The following is a 15,132-nucleotide window of genomic DNA, read 5'->3' as shown; positions in this document are numbered from 1 at the left end:
TCTGTAAGATTCTCCCCTTTAGTCTCAGGAACTCCTTGAAATCTCAGTATATAGCTTGCCTTTTTCATTTGTAGCTGTAACAGCTGGGCTCCATCAAGGTTCCTCTTCTTTTCCATCTCCTGCATTTGCTTTTTAGGTTTTTTAGTGTTGGCATCCACTTCTTTAAGATTCTCGGCTGTTTGTTCTGGGTTGTGTTTTTTTTTGAAGTCTCATCTAGTTGCTGTTGCTGTGCAGCAAAATTTTGATTGAGAGTTTTCATTTGCTCTAGCAGAGGTCGCAATGCTTCTGTTAACATCTTAGAGAAGTCTACGGTTGTTTCTGATTGTGTGACCGCACTCGCTGGGCTAGCACTTCCTGAAGGAAGCTTAGGTTTCATTTGTTTATCTTTCTCCGTCTTCTTCAGCGACATCTTTGAAGCTGTTTACCTTTAACAAAGTTTGCCAAAAGTCTCTAGTCTGCAAATCGCCTGTAATTTTCTTGTAAGTTCTTTACTATCATCCCTCTTTGCCTTCAGTCCCATTCCCCTTTAAAAGGCATGCTTTAAGACCATTTTTATTTCCATGGGGGGGGGGGGCCCACCTCCCCCCTGCTTACTTTAGGGGGGACTTTCAGCCATTTCTCTGGTTCTCATTTTCACCAAACTCACTTTCAATGTAGATCATGTAGATCTCGCCTTCAAACGTTTAAAACGCTCGACCTCCACTCGCTTGTCCCGGTGTGTGTCTCTGAGTCCATTACTGGAACACAGTGGCAAGACTGTCGGGGCATCAGAACACCTCAATCCACTGGCAACGTGCCGGGAGAGAGGCGATCCTCAGCGCCCCATGGCTAGGAGCCCTTCGCAAAGGCTCTCTCTCTGTGTGTACATACAATTGCACCCCCTCTCATCCGCCGGCTCATGGATCATATCCTCGGGAGCTCCCGAGAGATGCGTTCGCCATTAGATCACCAAAACCGGAGCCACCCACCTCACTTCTGAAGGGAAATGTACAAAAATGAGAGGGAGGATTTGAAGTGGATGGGAACTATTTAAAAAACTACACTTTGATTGAGTCTGAAAGGCAGTGCCAGATAGGGTGGGGAAAGTACACAGGTGTGGCAAATGATGGAAAGTGTAACAACATGAGAGAGGAATACCTGGAGATGGATTAGCTACTGGGAAGTTCTGAAAACTCCTTTGTTAAGGACTGAGATTGATATTTGCTTTATGGATTTATATTTGCTGCCAAACACTACATGAACTGCGCACACACACCCATAGGCTCAAAGAAAGCTGTACAAATCACCTGTTTTGGCATTACACAGAGAAGGTGCCTGCACTAAGCCTTACATGTTAATGAGGTTTCAAATACACAGCTACCAGCCTGAGGGAGAAAGCACACATCGCCATTGTGTCAGCCAAATGACAACTTGAATGAAAGCAGGCCCCATTGATGAACTGTTGAAAGACACGTATTCCACATCTCTGCTTTACATCTGAATCAGCATTTCCTGCCAGATGCACATTTGATGACCAGGGAATGGTCGAGCTTCATCTGCACATCAAGGAGATTCCTTGACGCCAAGCTTTCACACCTGACCAGATGCCATCCCTTGAGTTAGGATCTTAAGTTACAATATTGCCCAACCCTTTAGGTTGCCACCCCTCACTACATGCAGCCAATTAGATTACTTTTGGGGCGGACTAACAGGTAGGTGGGTCCACAGGCTGGCTCAGTTGCCACCCACCCAAAGATCCACCTATAAAAGGTAAGGACCAGTCGCCTGGCCCTTGCTAGCCGCCTTCCCCCCAACACCCCCTGTCTGCTTTAAACTCCTCTTTTGTCCAGCTTCCTATACCTAAACTCTTGTGTGAAAGCTGCAGTTAAGAGACCCACACAAGCTGGCTGGTTCTAGCTGTGTGTTAATCTCCCCTAGTATTCTAAGTTTCTGATCCTCCATTCTTCATTGGAACTGACAAGCTTCAGGACAGATAAGTATCTCCCCCATCACCATACCTGTTAATGCTAAAGTGACTATTTTTAATTCTGTATTTCTAAGGAACTTGATTGAATGTGTGTGTGCATCAGTATTGTTTGTATGTGATTTATATTTTCATAAGTAAAAGACAGTTATCTTAGTAACAACAGCCTCGACTCCTTTTACTGGCAAACCTTGGTGTGGACTGGACCTTGGTATAGCTGGCAAGTACCCAGATTAAAATTTGCCAACTGCTGTAGATAAAGCAGTTTGGCTAACACCTTAGACCATTAAAAGCAGTAGAGGCAGATCCTTCCTGCATGTTTTTTTGTGCTTGTCCACGACCAGAATGGAAGAGGAGTCACAATCAGGATGGTACGCAATGAATGCAAGGTATGTGGGAGAGATGTCTGCCCTTGAAGTCTAGAAACATCTGGCACCCAAAGCAATTGCCTGTGTCACCTTTTCTTTTCTTTTTCTTTTTCTTGCCCCCGAAGGGGATTTTTTAAATTGCATTTTATATAAGGACTACAAACTACAATGAAAATAGGGGAGGGGAACTACATTTGAGGAGAAAGAAAAGATAACCACTACTAACTAAAAACCCAAGAGAGGAGATCATCAAATTAGCTTGTACACAATGCCATCCCTTAAAACGCTAACAATTTTATGAACTTAGCCAGATATGCTAATATAACTTTTAAATCTTAAATTTAGCTGTTGGAAAAAGACCCCTAAGCATCTCAATATTAACAACAGTGTTTTCAAAGGCACAATTCAGAGTCCTTCAGCCTTCATTTTTTCTTATCCTGTCTTTTCCGCAGTTTATAAGGGCTTTTAGGAGCCGCTGCCCCTTTCTCAGACAGAGAGTCCTCTCCAGAAGACCCCGAGTCCAGCTCGCCACTGGACTTACTGCCCTTTTCCTCTTTATCCACGTCACCCAACTGGATTCTCAGAAAGTCCCGTGCTTTGGAAACAGAGTCAATCTTTCCTTTTTTGTCCTGAAGTTTGAAGGTTACGCCCTCTGGATATAACCACCAGTAGCTAATTGCATTTGTTTGAAGAAAAAGATTTAAATCTTTATATTTCTTTCTCCTTTGTCTTATTTCAAATGGGATATCTTTCAGAATCCTGATGGTACTGTCCTTGATTTTCAAGGGTGTTCCCGCCGTCGCTCTCAGGATACAATCCCTCACGTGCCTCTTCAAGAATCTCAGTACTATTTCCCCAGGCAGATTCTTCTTCTTTATGTATACGGAATAGGACCTGTAGGCCACATCCTGGAAATGAAGGACCAGGTTTGCCTTCTCCATTTGTAATTGTAAAAGCTGTTCTTCTGTTGAAATTTGCTTCTTTTTCAATTTTTGTACCTTTTTCTTCACCTTTTGAGCAGTGGCGTCAACTTCTTTCACTTTCTCAGCTGTTTGTTCTGTCATTTTAAGAGTCTCGTTCAATTGTGTCTGCTGAGTAGTGATACATTGGTTCATTAATGACAGCTGTTCCTTGAAGTTAGTCATCTGGTCCAGCAGGGGGCGCAGGAACTCTGCCAACGTTTTGGCCAACTCGGTGGTTCCTTCTGGTCGTGGACTCTCAGCTACTTTCGCTTTTAAAAGTTTCTCCTTCTCCGTCCTCTTCCCCGCCATCTTTATGAGTTGTTTACTTTCGCAAAGATTAGCAAAGTCTCTGAATATGCGCTCAAATGCTCATGCACGCCTTGGTAAGTCTTTCCCAACAGGTTTCATCGCTTTTGTTTCCGCTCCCCCCCGGTCTCGCTTTTAAGTTTATGCACATGGGAGGGGCTCCTCCCCCGCTCGCTTTACTTTCTAGTCCGTGGGGTAGGGAGCTTTCTTTTTTGAATTGCAAATATGCCTTAATCCGACTCACAGTTCATTCTCGGTCATACGACCTCGTTTAGCCTCCGTTTTAACCGCTCGACCTCCAGCGCTTGCCCCAGTCAGCGTCGTTTCTTCCATTCGGACACTCATTAGGAGGACCATCGGGACGGAGAAGCGCCTCAATTCCCCAGCATTACGCTGGCGAAGAGGCGACCTCTCAAAAGTCCCCTGGCTATGAGCCTTTCAGCCAGGCTCCGTGGGAGGTAGCGATTCCTCGCCCCCCCCTTTCTGCTGGTGCACAGCTTTCACCCCCCGGGAGGTTCGGGAGGTGAGTCTGCTCGGCGTGCCACCATAGACCGGCAACTGACTGTGTCACCTTTTCTCATCAAGTTAGAACCAGCTCTGGGAAACATATTCTGAATTTCACAGTCCATGTACATAAGAGTTGTTAATTTAATAATATAATCTGAATCAACAATTTCTGATTCAGCCTTTCACATTCTTGATTGAGTAGGCAAGCCCATAAAGCTATATTTCTGACAAGGGAATCTTTGTTTCTCCATTCTGACCTGTTCAGCTCTCTGGTCCAACAACCCGTGCATTTAATTTGAGGAAATGCATGTTCTTCATGGTTAATTTTCTTGCCAAGTTTAGAAGAATAACAATGTGTTCCAGCACAGATGATTTGAAATGTCCCTTCAAGCCTTGCTCATTTTGCAGTTGCACAAAGGGAAAAGTTCAACATAAACTACAACAAATTTAACTTCTGCAGTTTCTGCAAAGGAGAAACCGCTGAAAAATGTTTGCATATATCAAGAGTTGTGTAGATTTCAACTGTAAAACCCCCCACATCTTCAGAACTATTCAGTTTAAAATATATTTGACTCAGTCAGAACTCACAAAGGTGTGGTAAACACTCTTCTCTAAGAAAAATCTTATAGGAAACAAGATGACTAGCTTGGAAAATGTACACTGGTAGCAGGAGATAGCATGATCAAATAACACTGTGACTAAAGATTTTCAAATGGCACGTGCATTAAGTTTGTTTCCTTTGTTGGTTCATATTTGTGGCAATGTTTGATCTGTAAAAATGGAGAGACTGGAAGATTAAAAGTGGCATCCTATGAACAGTTATCCCCTTCTACATGCATTGAAGTCAGTGAGTGGCCTTAGGATGGTGCCATTAGCCCAACAGAAGCTATTCTCTCACTGCATTCATACTCCCTAAGGGAAGCATCTTCTGGTGGGTTTCGGGGGGGGGGGACTGGTAGGGAGGTAATTGAATTTTGATTGAAAACAAGCCCCAAAGCCTCCAAGGCAATCTTCAACCCCCTCTCAAGTCAAGTGAAACATATACTTCTGATCCTGCACTGTCAAAGAGTTTAAATGTCTCCATCCCAAACTTTTGTATGGTATATGTGAATATAGCTGTGTAGGAATTTTACTATAGTACCAAGTTCATATCATGTATTGCCTTGTGGCAGAGTAGTCAATTATCCCAGCCCAGCAAGGGAAATCCATTTACAGAAGCTGGTATATGAATCTTATTCTGGATCCAGATAAATAAGAAGGAATCTTGTGAGACATTTTTTTTATTCTTTAATACATTTCTTCACAAGACTAAGTTATTTTATTCTATCACCAGACTCCTACTTGTGCTGCTGCAACAGACTAACACAGCTACCCCTTGGGAATTTGTTATTTCTGGATAAGTTTCCATTTACAGAAAAGGGTGTTGTCTACATAGTCCTTTTGCTATTTCCATGCAACCAGCATACAAGGCAGTGATCAGGGTCATCATGCCCATCAGTACCACCAATTATGATTCTTGTTGGGAATGAGTAAATCAATGACTGTAAATCAATAGATCCTCCTGGACTTCAGTCATGCCTCTCTAGGAATTGACATAAACTGTATGGTAAAACCATAGAGTTTCCAGTGATTTTTCAACTGGTGTCCCTTCTCATTTTCCACAGGAAGTGATGTCATGCTGTCAGCACAGTGTCTATTTTTTACATTTTTTTTTCTCTTGCTACCACTCGGAGCAGTGATGGGAAACAGGAGCCAAGGCAGGGAATCCCCTGCTTCTGGCAGAGGCCTGACAAGTACAACCCTGGTTGTTTTTTGCCTTCAACCTTAAAACACAGATAGGCCACCATTTAAAGGTCACAGCAAATCTCTGTGTCTGGCAGTCATGAATACAACACCATCAATCTCATATCTTGACGGCAATTCAAAATTTCCCAAAACAGGAAGCTTTTAGCCAAGCCCCAGTTTTCCTTCATATGATCAGCCTACAGCTTCAGTAAGATGTGGTTCAAGGAGAGCCAGTTTGGTGTAGTGGTTAGGAGAGCAGACTCTAATCTGGGTTTGATTCCCCACTCTTCCACATGCAGCTGCTGGTGTGACCTTGGGTCAGTCATAAGTTCTTTCAGAGGTGTTATCTCAAGGGCAGTTCTCGAGAGAGCTCTCTCAGACCCACCTACCTCACAGGGTGTCTGTTGTGGGGAGGGGAAGGGAAAGGGATTGTAAACTGCTCTGAGACTCCTTCGAGTAGTGAAGGGCAGGGTATAAATCCAATCTCTTCTTCTTCTGGTGAACCAACTATAGCTATTGTATTGAGCTAAGGAGTGAAACAAGGATGTATCTTCACTCTGCTGTTATTTAATTTGTATATCAGTGATCTAAACTCTTATATTTCCAGAGCTGAATTCCATCTGCCTTATTTAGCTCATGTGAAGTTATCGTGTCTTTTGTATTTGGATTATATAGTTCTTCTCTCAAGATCCATGGCTGCCCTATATAAACTTGTAGTTTCCTTTTCAGAGTATTGCTCCAAAGAGGGCCTAACTATTAATGTTTCTAAGTCAAAGGTAAAAAATGGTGAACAAGGAAATATAAATGGGCAGTAGCAGGTCGGTCTGTGGAGCATATCGAGCAATTTAAGTATTTAGGTGTAAGTCAGTCCAAACGGACCTTTCTTGGAAGGTGCTTTTGAACTCTGTTATAAGAACAGCCATGAACTGGGAAGGCTATTTTGAGATTTTCTTATTCCTCTGGTGGACAATATGTTCCTGAAACAGTTAAAGCATTTAATGCTAAAGTGTCTGGGCAGTTATTATATGCTGCAGGGGGTTGGATTAGTTTGGTAACAGATAATATTGGTGGACTGTTACAAAGATTTTTAGACAATATCCTGTAAACTGTGAGATGTGTGGCAGGAATAGCTTTGAGAGCTGAGACTGGAGATGTCTTTTGAAGCAAAGGCTTAGTGGAAAACGATTAATCTGAAAATTAGGATGTTGAAATTATTTTTAGATTCAGGTCTTCTTGGATTAGTCAAGATGGATCATCATATGAGTGATTGGGACAAATACGTGGAATTTAAATTATTATGTCTAGGCATCACCAGTTATACGATAGAAACTATAAGTAGTTGTGAATTGAGTCAGTCAATTAAGATGTTTGAGGAAAACTTCCGGTTTATGGTGACACGCTGGCAGACGCACCTCCCAGACCTCCCGGGGTGCGATCTGCGCGCTAGTGGTTAGGATGGGGGACGATTGTTCATTACCCCCCCCTGGAGCCTTTGTGAAAGGCTCCTAGCCATGGGGCTTTTGAAGGGTGGCCTCTTCACCAGCACGATGCTGGGGAATTGAGGTGCTCTTCCGCCCCGACGGTCCTGCCGCTATGCGTCCGAATAGAACTAGAGCCGCTGACTGGGACAAGCGTTGGGGATAGAGCATTTAAAATGCATTTTGAGCAAGGTCGTATTACGAACAATGAACAGTGACTCGAGTGAAAGCGAAACACCAGCAATTTAAAAAGAAAGTCCCCCCCTGAGAATAGTGAGAAAAGCGAGTGGGGGAGGGGTCCCTCACATACGCATGAACTAAAAAGCAATTTAGCAATGGGGGGATGGAATTAAAAGCATTGAAATCTGTTTTAAGAACATTACCAGAGCACAGATAGGCATTGGGCGATTTTCAGAGACTTTAGCAAGTTTTGACAAAAGTAAACAATCCATAAAAATGGCGTGGAAAAAAGCAGAGAGAGACAAGCAGCCAAAAGTGAAAGCACTGGGGAGCATGAGCCCACGACCAGAAGAGACCACTGAGCTCTCTAAACTTTTGGCAGACTCTTTGCGCCCTCTACTGGACCAGATGACTAACATCAATCAGCAGCTGACAACTCTAAATCAGAATTTTGCAACTCAGCAGCTCCAACTGTCTGAAACTACAAAAAAGACGGAGCAAACAGCTGAGAAAGTAAAGGAAATAGATGCCAACTCTTTAAAAGTCAAGAAAAAGCTGCAAATGCTGGAAAGGAAGCAAGCTTCGGATGAATCTCAACTTTTACAACTGCAAATGGAGAAAGCTAACCTGGTCCTCCGGTTCCAAGGGGTCCCTGAATCTAAAGATGAGAATCTAAAACAACTTTTGAGCGATGCATTAGTTCCAGTTACAGATTTAAAAGCAGAATACCTTATAAGCGAAATGGGTCTATAGGGCCTATATCAAGAAAAATAATCTACCTGGCGAGATAGTAGTTAGATTCTCGAAGAGACACGTGAGGGATTCTATCCTGAAAGCAACTACAGGAAATTGACTCTGTTTCCAAAGCATGTGTGTTCCTGAGATTGCAACTGGGAGAACCAGCTGAGGATGCTAAAGAAGAAGATGATAGCAAATCTAGCGGTGAACTGGACTCTGTGTCTTCTGGCGAGGATTCGGCTTCAGAAAAGGGGGCGGCTGCCCCTAAACGAGAATATCAATTGAGGATTTAAAAAGATAAAGCAAAGTGAAGGCTGAAAGACTCTGAATGGTACCTTAAAACATGTGATATAAATGATGCTCATGGGGTTTTCTTTAAACAGTTAAAAATGGCTAAAAAGATAAATAATTTAGCTTAATCGACTATGTTCAATGTAATGTAAGCATTTTAGATTAACACTTATATAAGCTGATGTAATGATCTCCTATACTTGGGGTTTTAGTTAGTAGTGGTTTTCTTTCCTTTCTCCATAGATGTAGATGTTCCCTCCGTATTTTTTCGTTGTAGTTTGTAGTTTATAGAAAATGCAACAAAAATCCCCTCCGGGGGGCAAAAAAAAAATTAAGACGTTTGAGGGATCTTGACTGTAAGAGTATGCTAGCTAGAACTCACAAAGTACATTTATCCTTTTCAGTTGGTAGTCTTCCCCTTATAAAAATGCCAAACTACCTGTTTGAATTAGGCATTTACACTTGTTCATTTGAACGCCTTGCCATCAGCAGTGCTCTTAGGAAGGTTTAATGTTATTCCATGCTCCAATAGACTCTGTGGATGTGGTACTAACCAAATTGACTCTATAGAGCATATTCTTTTGGATTGGCCTGAATTTTCAGATATGAAAGATTCTATCTCTTTAGAAGCTAAAGAGAGCCAGTTTGGTGTAGTGGTTAAGTGTGCGGACTCTAATCTGGGAGAACCGGGTTTGATTCCCCACTCCTCCACTTGCACCTGCTGATGTGACGTTGGGTCAGTCACAAGCTCTGGCACAGCTGTCCTTGAAAAAGAGCAGTTTGTGTCAGAGTTCTCTCAGCCCCACCCACCTCACAGGGTGTCTGTTGTGGGGAGGGGAAGGGAAAAGGAGTTTGTAAGCCGCTCTGAGACTCCAAGTGAAGGGCGGGGTATAAATCCAATCTCTTCTTCTTCTTCTTCTTCTTCTTCTTGGTTACTAGAAGCTAAGTCGTCTTGGTTAATAAGAGATAAAGATAAACCAGTAACTTTGCGCGTGGCTACATTTTTGGCGGCTGTAATAAAATCACATTGTAATCCAGGCAGCAAATTTTAGGCTTTCTTTTTAGTGTATCATGGCTCTCTGACACAAAAACAGTAATTAATAGGGTTGCCAGGTCCCCCCTAGCCACCGGCGGAGGATGGGGTATAGGGTTCCCAGGTCTAGGTTGGGAAACTCCTGGAGATTTGGGGGTGGAACCTGGACAGGACAGGGACCTCAGTGGGATACTCTCCAAGTCATCCATTTTCTCCAGAGGAACTGTAGTCTGGAGATGAACTGTAATTCTGCAGGATCCCCAGGCCTCACCTGGAGGCTAGCATCCCTAGATTAAAATCAAGTAACTAGGATTGTAAAAGGAAATTTTTTGTCTCTCTATATAATAATTCTCTGTTGGTGGTGGCACATTGCTGAACATTCCACATGGTGCCGACAGCCTTTGGCTCCGTGATCTGTCACTCAAAACCTGTCCCTATCCACTGGCTGCGTTGCCTGAGTCTCGGCTCCAAAATTCTAAACAGTTTGCTGTCGTCCCCCCCATAGCCAGTCAGAACACAGAGGTCATTTGCATATGTGGCTTGATTGGCCTTTGCCTCAGAGCACAGATGTCTTTAGAGGCCTTTGCCTCTAACATTCTAAACAGTTTGCTGTTGCTGTTCTGAGGTAAAATGTATTCTGAGGTACCCTTAGTGCCTGTTGGGATAAAGCCATTGTTGCCAATCTCCAGGTGAGGGCTGAAGATCACTCAGAATTACAACTGCTTTCCAGATGGCAGAGATCAGTTCCCCTGGAGAAAATGGTGGATTCTGCGTCCTTATATCCTGCTGAGATGGCCCCTGTATGACAGCCAATGTGATGTAGCAGTCAGGGCTTCAGAACACGGGAGAGGCTGCAGGTGAGGGGGGGTGGAAAGCTGAAGAGTGAGTGAGAAATAAAGGTAGGTTGATGATTGGCTGGGAAGAAGACAGGGTTGCCAACTCCAGGTGGGAAATTCCTAAATATTTGAGGGATGGAGCCTGGAGAGGGTGAGGTTTCAGGAGGGGTGGGACCTCAGACAGGTACAATGCCATAAACTCCACCCTCCAAATCAGCCATTCCGTCATGGGGAACCACTGTTGCCAATCTCCAGCTGTGGGCTGGAGATCACTCAAAATTACAACTGTTCTTCAGGTAGCAGAGATCAGTTCCTCTGGAGAAAATGGTGGACTTGGTGTCATACCCTGCTGAGGTCGCCACAGCAAATTGACACTGAGTGCCCAAGGCTGGGGCACTCTCCCAGAGCCTCTTTCTAGATTTCATTGTATTTATTTCCACAACGGGCCTTATTCCTAGTTTTGACTATTTCTATGCTGACTCTTCAGAGGCCTGCTTGTGATGGCTTATGTTAAGTATGCAACTCAACAACGAAGTAAGTAACAAAGTGAATCAGCTTTATTGAGAACGAGAACTTCCAAAGATCACACAGCATCAGACGACACACAACAACACAACCATGGAGCATAGCTACTTTTAAACTCTCCCGGGCGGGGGTAGCCACGCCCTCACACAGTTAACATCCAATCATATTACATGGATAACGACCAATCATTTGTCTTCCCTCCAGCACAGACTCTTACATTTCATTGGTTACCGTACATGCTTCAATGTGTTCCAGATTACCGTACAATGGTGTTGTTCCAAATTACAATCCACCTGAGGTTTCAAGCTTTACATTACATGTCAATGGCAAGACACAACAGCTTACAAATACAAAACACAGTACAAATAACTGTACAAACTACAAACAGTACAAAACCCCCAAATGATTAAAAAATAAGCAGCCCAAAAACTCTCCATAAAGCAGAAGCAGACCACTAAATGTTATAAGAAAAAACCCTAATTAAAAGCCTGAGTAAAAATATGTGTTTTAGGCTGGTGCCTTAAAGAAAGTAAAGTAGGCAGCAGGCAAGCCTCAAGGGGGAGGGTGTTCTAAAGGTGAGGTACCACCACAGTAAATGCCCTGGTCACCACCCATTTCACCTCTGAAGGTGAGGGCACAGAAAACAGGATCTGAGAGGCTGATCTTAACAGGCGGGCTTGGTAGTATGGAAGAAAATGGTTCTTCAGGTACCCTGGCCATAAGCTGTCTAGGGCCTCAAAGGTAAGAATGTGCACTTCAAATTGTGCCCAGAAATTGATGAGTACCCAATGTAGATATGTAGCATTGGGGGGGGGGGGGATACTATCCCTTTAACCAACCCCTGACAGTTGCCTGGCCACTGCATTTTGGACCAGTTGATGTTTTGAACTATTTTCAAAGGCAGCCAAATGTAGAGCGCATTACAGTTATCTAGCCTGAATATGATCAGAGCCTGGATCACAGTAGCCACTGCCAGATCATGCATTTCCAGGAACAGCTGTAGCTATTGAATGAGCCAGAACTGATAAAAGGCTCTGACCTGAGCCTCCAACTGTAGGCCAGGATCTAGTAGCACCCCCAAGCTACAAATCTGTAGTGTGGTACAACTAATTTTTCCTGAATGAGTCCAGATTGACAGCTGAAGTTCAACACCTAATACATTAGGATTCAAGAAAAGATCAATCTAACTCCTGCGCTCAAGCCATTTTTAGTTTTTAACAGATTTCAGATCAGCTATGAAGAATTCTGTGCAGATTCCCATTTAAAAGAGTTGTGTCAACATACAGATCCCCAAAGAATAAGTCTGACTAAACTAAGCTGCTTCTGACTAAACTGCTTCTGACAGCAGAAAAACAGAAAGAATGTACAGTTAAGAATGGCATTCTAGATAAATTCCAGCTTCAAAGGGTTTATATTTCATGCAAGCTCATAGCTGGGATACTGGCTCAGGAGAAAAGGCAGGGAACAGACTACATGCCATCGTGGGGGGGGGGGTTTGGGGGGACGCTCAAAGGTTTTCATGAAAACCATTTTCTAATTTTCCTACTGATCTGCTATTCTGTTTGCCGCTGCATGGTTTTGGATGCTTTGCACAGTGTAGAAACAGCACAAAGCACTAATAAGTCCAACTGCAAATCCCTCTGACTAAAATTTTTAAAGACCTACATACTCTTCCCCCAATGAAGACACATGCCCTCCATATCTATGAACACACATGGACATTTCTGTTTGCTGAGCTTTCTAAATCCTGTAGTAATAAAATCTTATGTAAAAATGCATCTTTAAACAGCTTTTTAAAACACACTGCAAGCCTTACACACTTCATATTTTTCCTCTCTTTATGACAGAGATTCACAGTCAGTATTACTGGTAGAATAAGTCCCATGATGTTCAACAGGACTTAACTTGCTTAGGGTCGCAGCCTAAACATACTTTTTAATTTTATCTGATACAGAATTCTCAAGGAAGGAAAAGCATGCACACACTTCACTGAGTCAATAAGTTTTTGTTTTCCTAGTAATCCCCCGATAGAGTTCACTCTGTTGATTTCTGTAAAACACAATTCCAAGATCTGTCTGCTTTAAGTACTACTTCAAGTCATTTTAACTCAGGGCAACCTCAGAGGTGTGTTACAGTAACATTTGACTCTGATTACTATGTGTTTCTGAACCCAGCAAAGTGCATGTGGGTGCCTTAGTACCAATCTAAAGCAAATGGGAGCATGAGAACAAGTAATCTAGGCCAGGTCTCATCACCTAAGAGGCCCAGCTAGGCCTCTCATTTGCATGTTTCAGATTACAACATAAACGCTTTGAAAGGCAGAAGCATACCCTCTCTATGTTCAAAGTGTCTGGATTTCTCCACAGATAACCTGATATAAGTGCAAAATGTTAAGGGGCAAGACTAAGATCCTAAACGCAACCACTTCAATACTGGATAGAATAAGAAATCCAAAAGGAAACACACGCAGGCAGAGAAAAAGAAACCACACAAGAGAAAGTGGGTCAGCAGCCAGTAAGGGGAGCTGGATGGAAATGCCTTTAGCAGCTTACCTTGACCCCCAAAGCAGACCAGGTAGGCAAAGAAGACAGCCCGACTTTTCTGGGTTGGCCTCTCCTCTTCTCCTTGAGCTGTCACTCCCTTTTTTGGGCTTCTCCTTTCTTCCTCTCTGCCTCTCTCTGCTTGTCAGGTAAGTTGCTGAACAGGCTTTGTACCAGGAAGTAGAACTCATATGCAAATCACACTGATACAGATTGGGCCTCTGTTTGAAAAGCCGACAGGGCAGTCTGGAGAATGCAATGGATAGTAGAGGAGAACTATTCTGAAAGTTTAAAATTGACTGAAAATTGTCTCAGGGGAACAGAACCCCACTTTAAATTCTGGAACCTCAAAAAGTATATTTAAAACCCACCTTTGAAATATATATAATGAGAGAAATAAAGCAAGTACATCAAACAACAGTAATAACATTTATCATTATACTGTACAATCCTAAATACCTGTATGGAGGATTTTAAGGCCAGGATCCAGTGGACATTTTATTATATCTTTAAAGTTCCTTTTTTGTATATATGGGCATAGCTTTAAATGCTACAGGGAAGAGTATAGTAAAAAAGCCCAGAAGAATAAATACATTTGTTGCTGTATATGCCTAATTTTCCTCTGACAAAGAGTTTATAAATTTGTCCCTGGAGGGGGGACCAGTCCATGGGGGAGAGAAGGACAACACAAACCACTGTGCTGGGAGGAATCAGGCCACAACTTTATTAATTACAGGTTCCTCAGGTTCTGGTGCAGCATAGGCTGGAGATAACACATGCAGTTGACAGCCCAATTGCTGTCAGCACCTTCCCCATCTGAGGTCAGAGGGCTAGTGTTAGGTCTGGAAGCAGCAGAATGCCATTCCTAGTCATCACCATCCTCATGGGGGTGTGGCCAATTTGTCGGTCCCAAGGTTGGCTGTCCTGTACCCCACTCTCCAAAGCCTAGGGTTGCCAAGGGGATGGGGGGGACTTACCTGAAGAAAGAGAAAGGCCCAGGCCTCATCACCGGCATCACACCAGAAATGATGTCATCACACCAGTGACATCCAGGCGATGCTCTGGTATTTGGGGAAAAAACTCTATGATAAAACTGGCTTTTACCATAGAGTTTTTGCACAAATACCAGAGCATTGCCTGGATGTCGTTGGTGTGATGATGTCACTTCCTGTGCAATGCTGGCAACAAGGCCTAGGCAACTGTCAGCTAGCTGCCATTGTCATTCCGGTTCCTGTGTAGTTCCCTTCAGCCCTCCCCCTCCTTCCTTCCACCTTCAGTATGTTATGTTATGTAGTTCGCTGAACTTGCCAAGGTCGTGCAGCTGGGTGTAGGGGGAGAGCTTTGCCTAGAATGTTTTGGGTATCTTGCATGTGAACTGAACCTGTGTTGACATTTCAGAACGGTTGCGTTCCCATGCATTGGGCACGAACTGTATGGTCTATTCCCGCCAGCGGGAATTGGACCCATTGGTCCTTCCATGGTTCGAATGTCTTTATTATGCCTTCCCTGGTTACCTGTAGTTATTCCTAACAATGTCCTGTTCTGGTTACACCAACGCTTTGAAATAAACCTTACTTGCTTTGCAACGTGGAGTTGTTTTTTATGCTTGGGACCCAACAT

General features: G+C 43.3%; 1 protein-coding gene across 2 annotated transcripts in view; it reads right to left on the bottom strand.

Annotated features, from left to right (window-relative positions):
• TRAF3IP2 (TRAF3 interacting protein 2) overlaps positions 1-13,603 on the bottom strand; it is a 51,681-nt gene extending 38,078 nt beyond the window's left edge. The window contains exon 1 of one of the 2 annotated variants that reach the window (XM_015420788.1): positions 13,525-13,603. The gene's annotated coding sequence lies outside the window, so the exon portion shown is untranslated. The remainder of the gene's footprint in view (positions 1-13,524) is intronic. The other variant, XM_015420787.1, reaches the window with a different exon arrangement.
• Positions 13,604-15,132: the final 1,529 nt, after the last annotated feature.

The sequence above is a fragment of the Gekko japonicus genome, unplaced genomic scaffold (genome assembly GCF_001447785.1).
Source record: "Gekko japonicus isolate JY-2015 unplaced genomic scaffold, Gekko_japonicus_V1.1 scaffold1809, whole genome shotgun sequence".
NCBI classification, from domain to species: domain Eukaryota; kingdom Metazoa; phylum Chordata; class Lepidosauria; order Squamata; family Gekkonidae; genus Gekko; species Gekko japonicus.
This window is presented reverse-complemented; position numbering and strand designations above follow the sequence as displayed.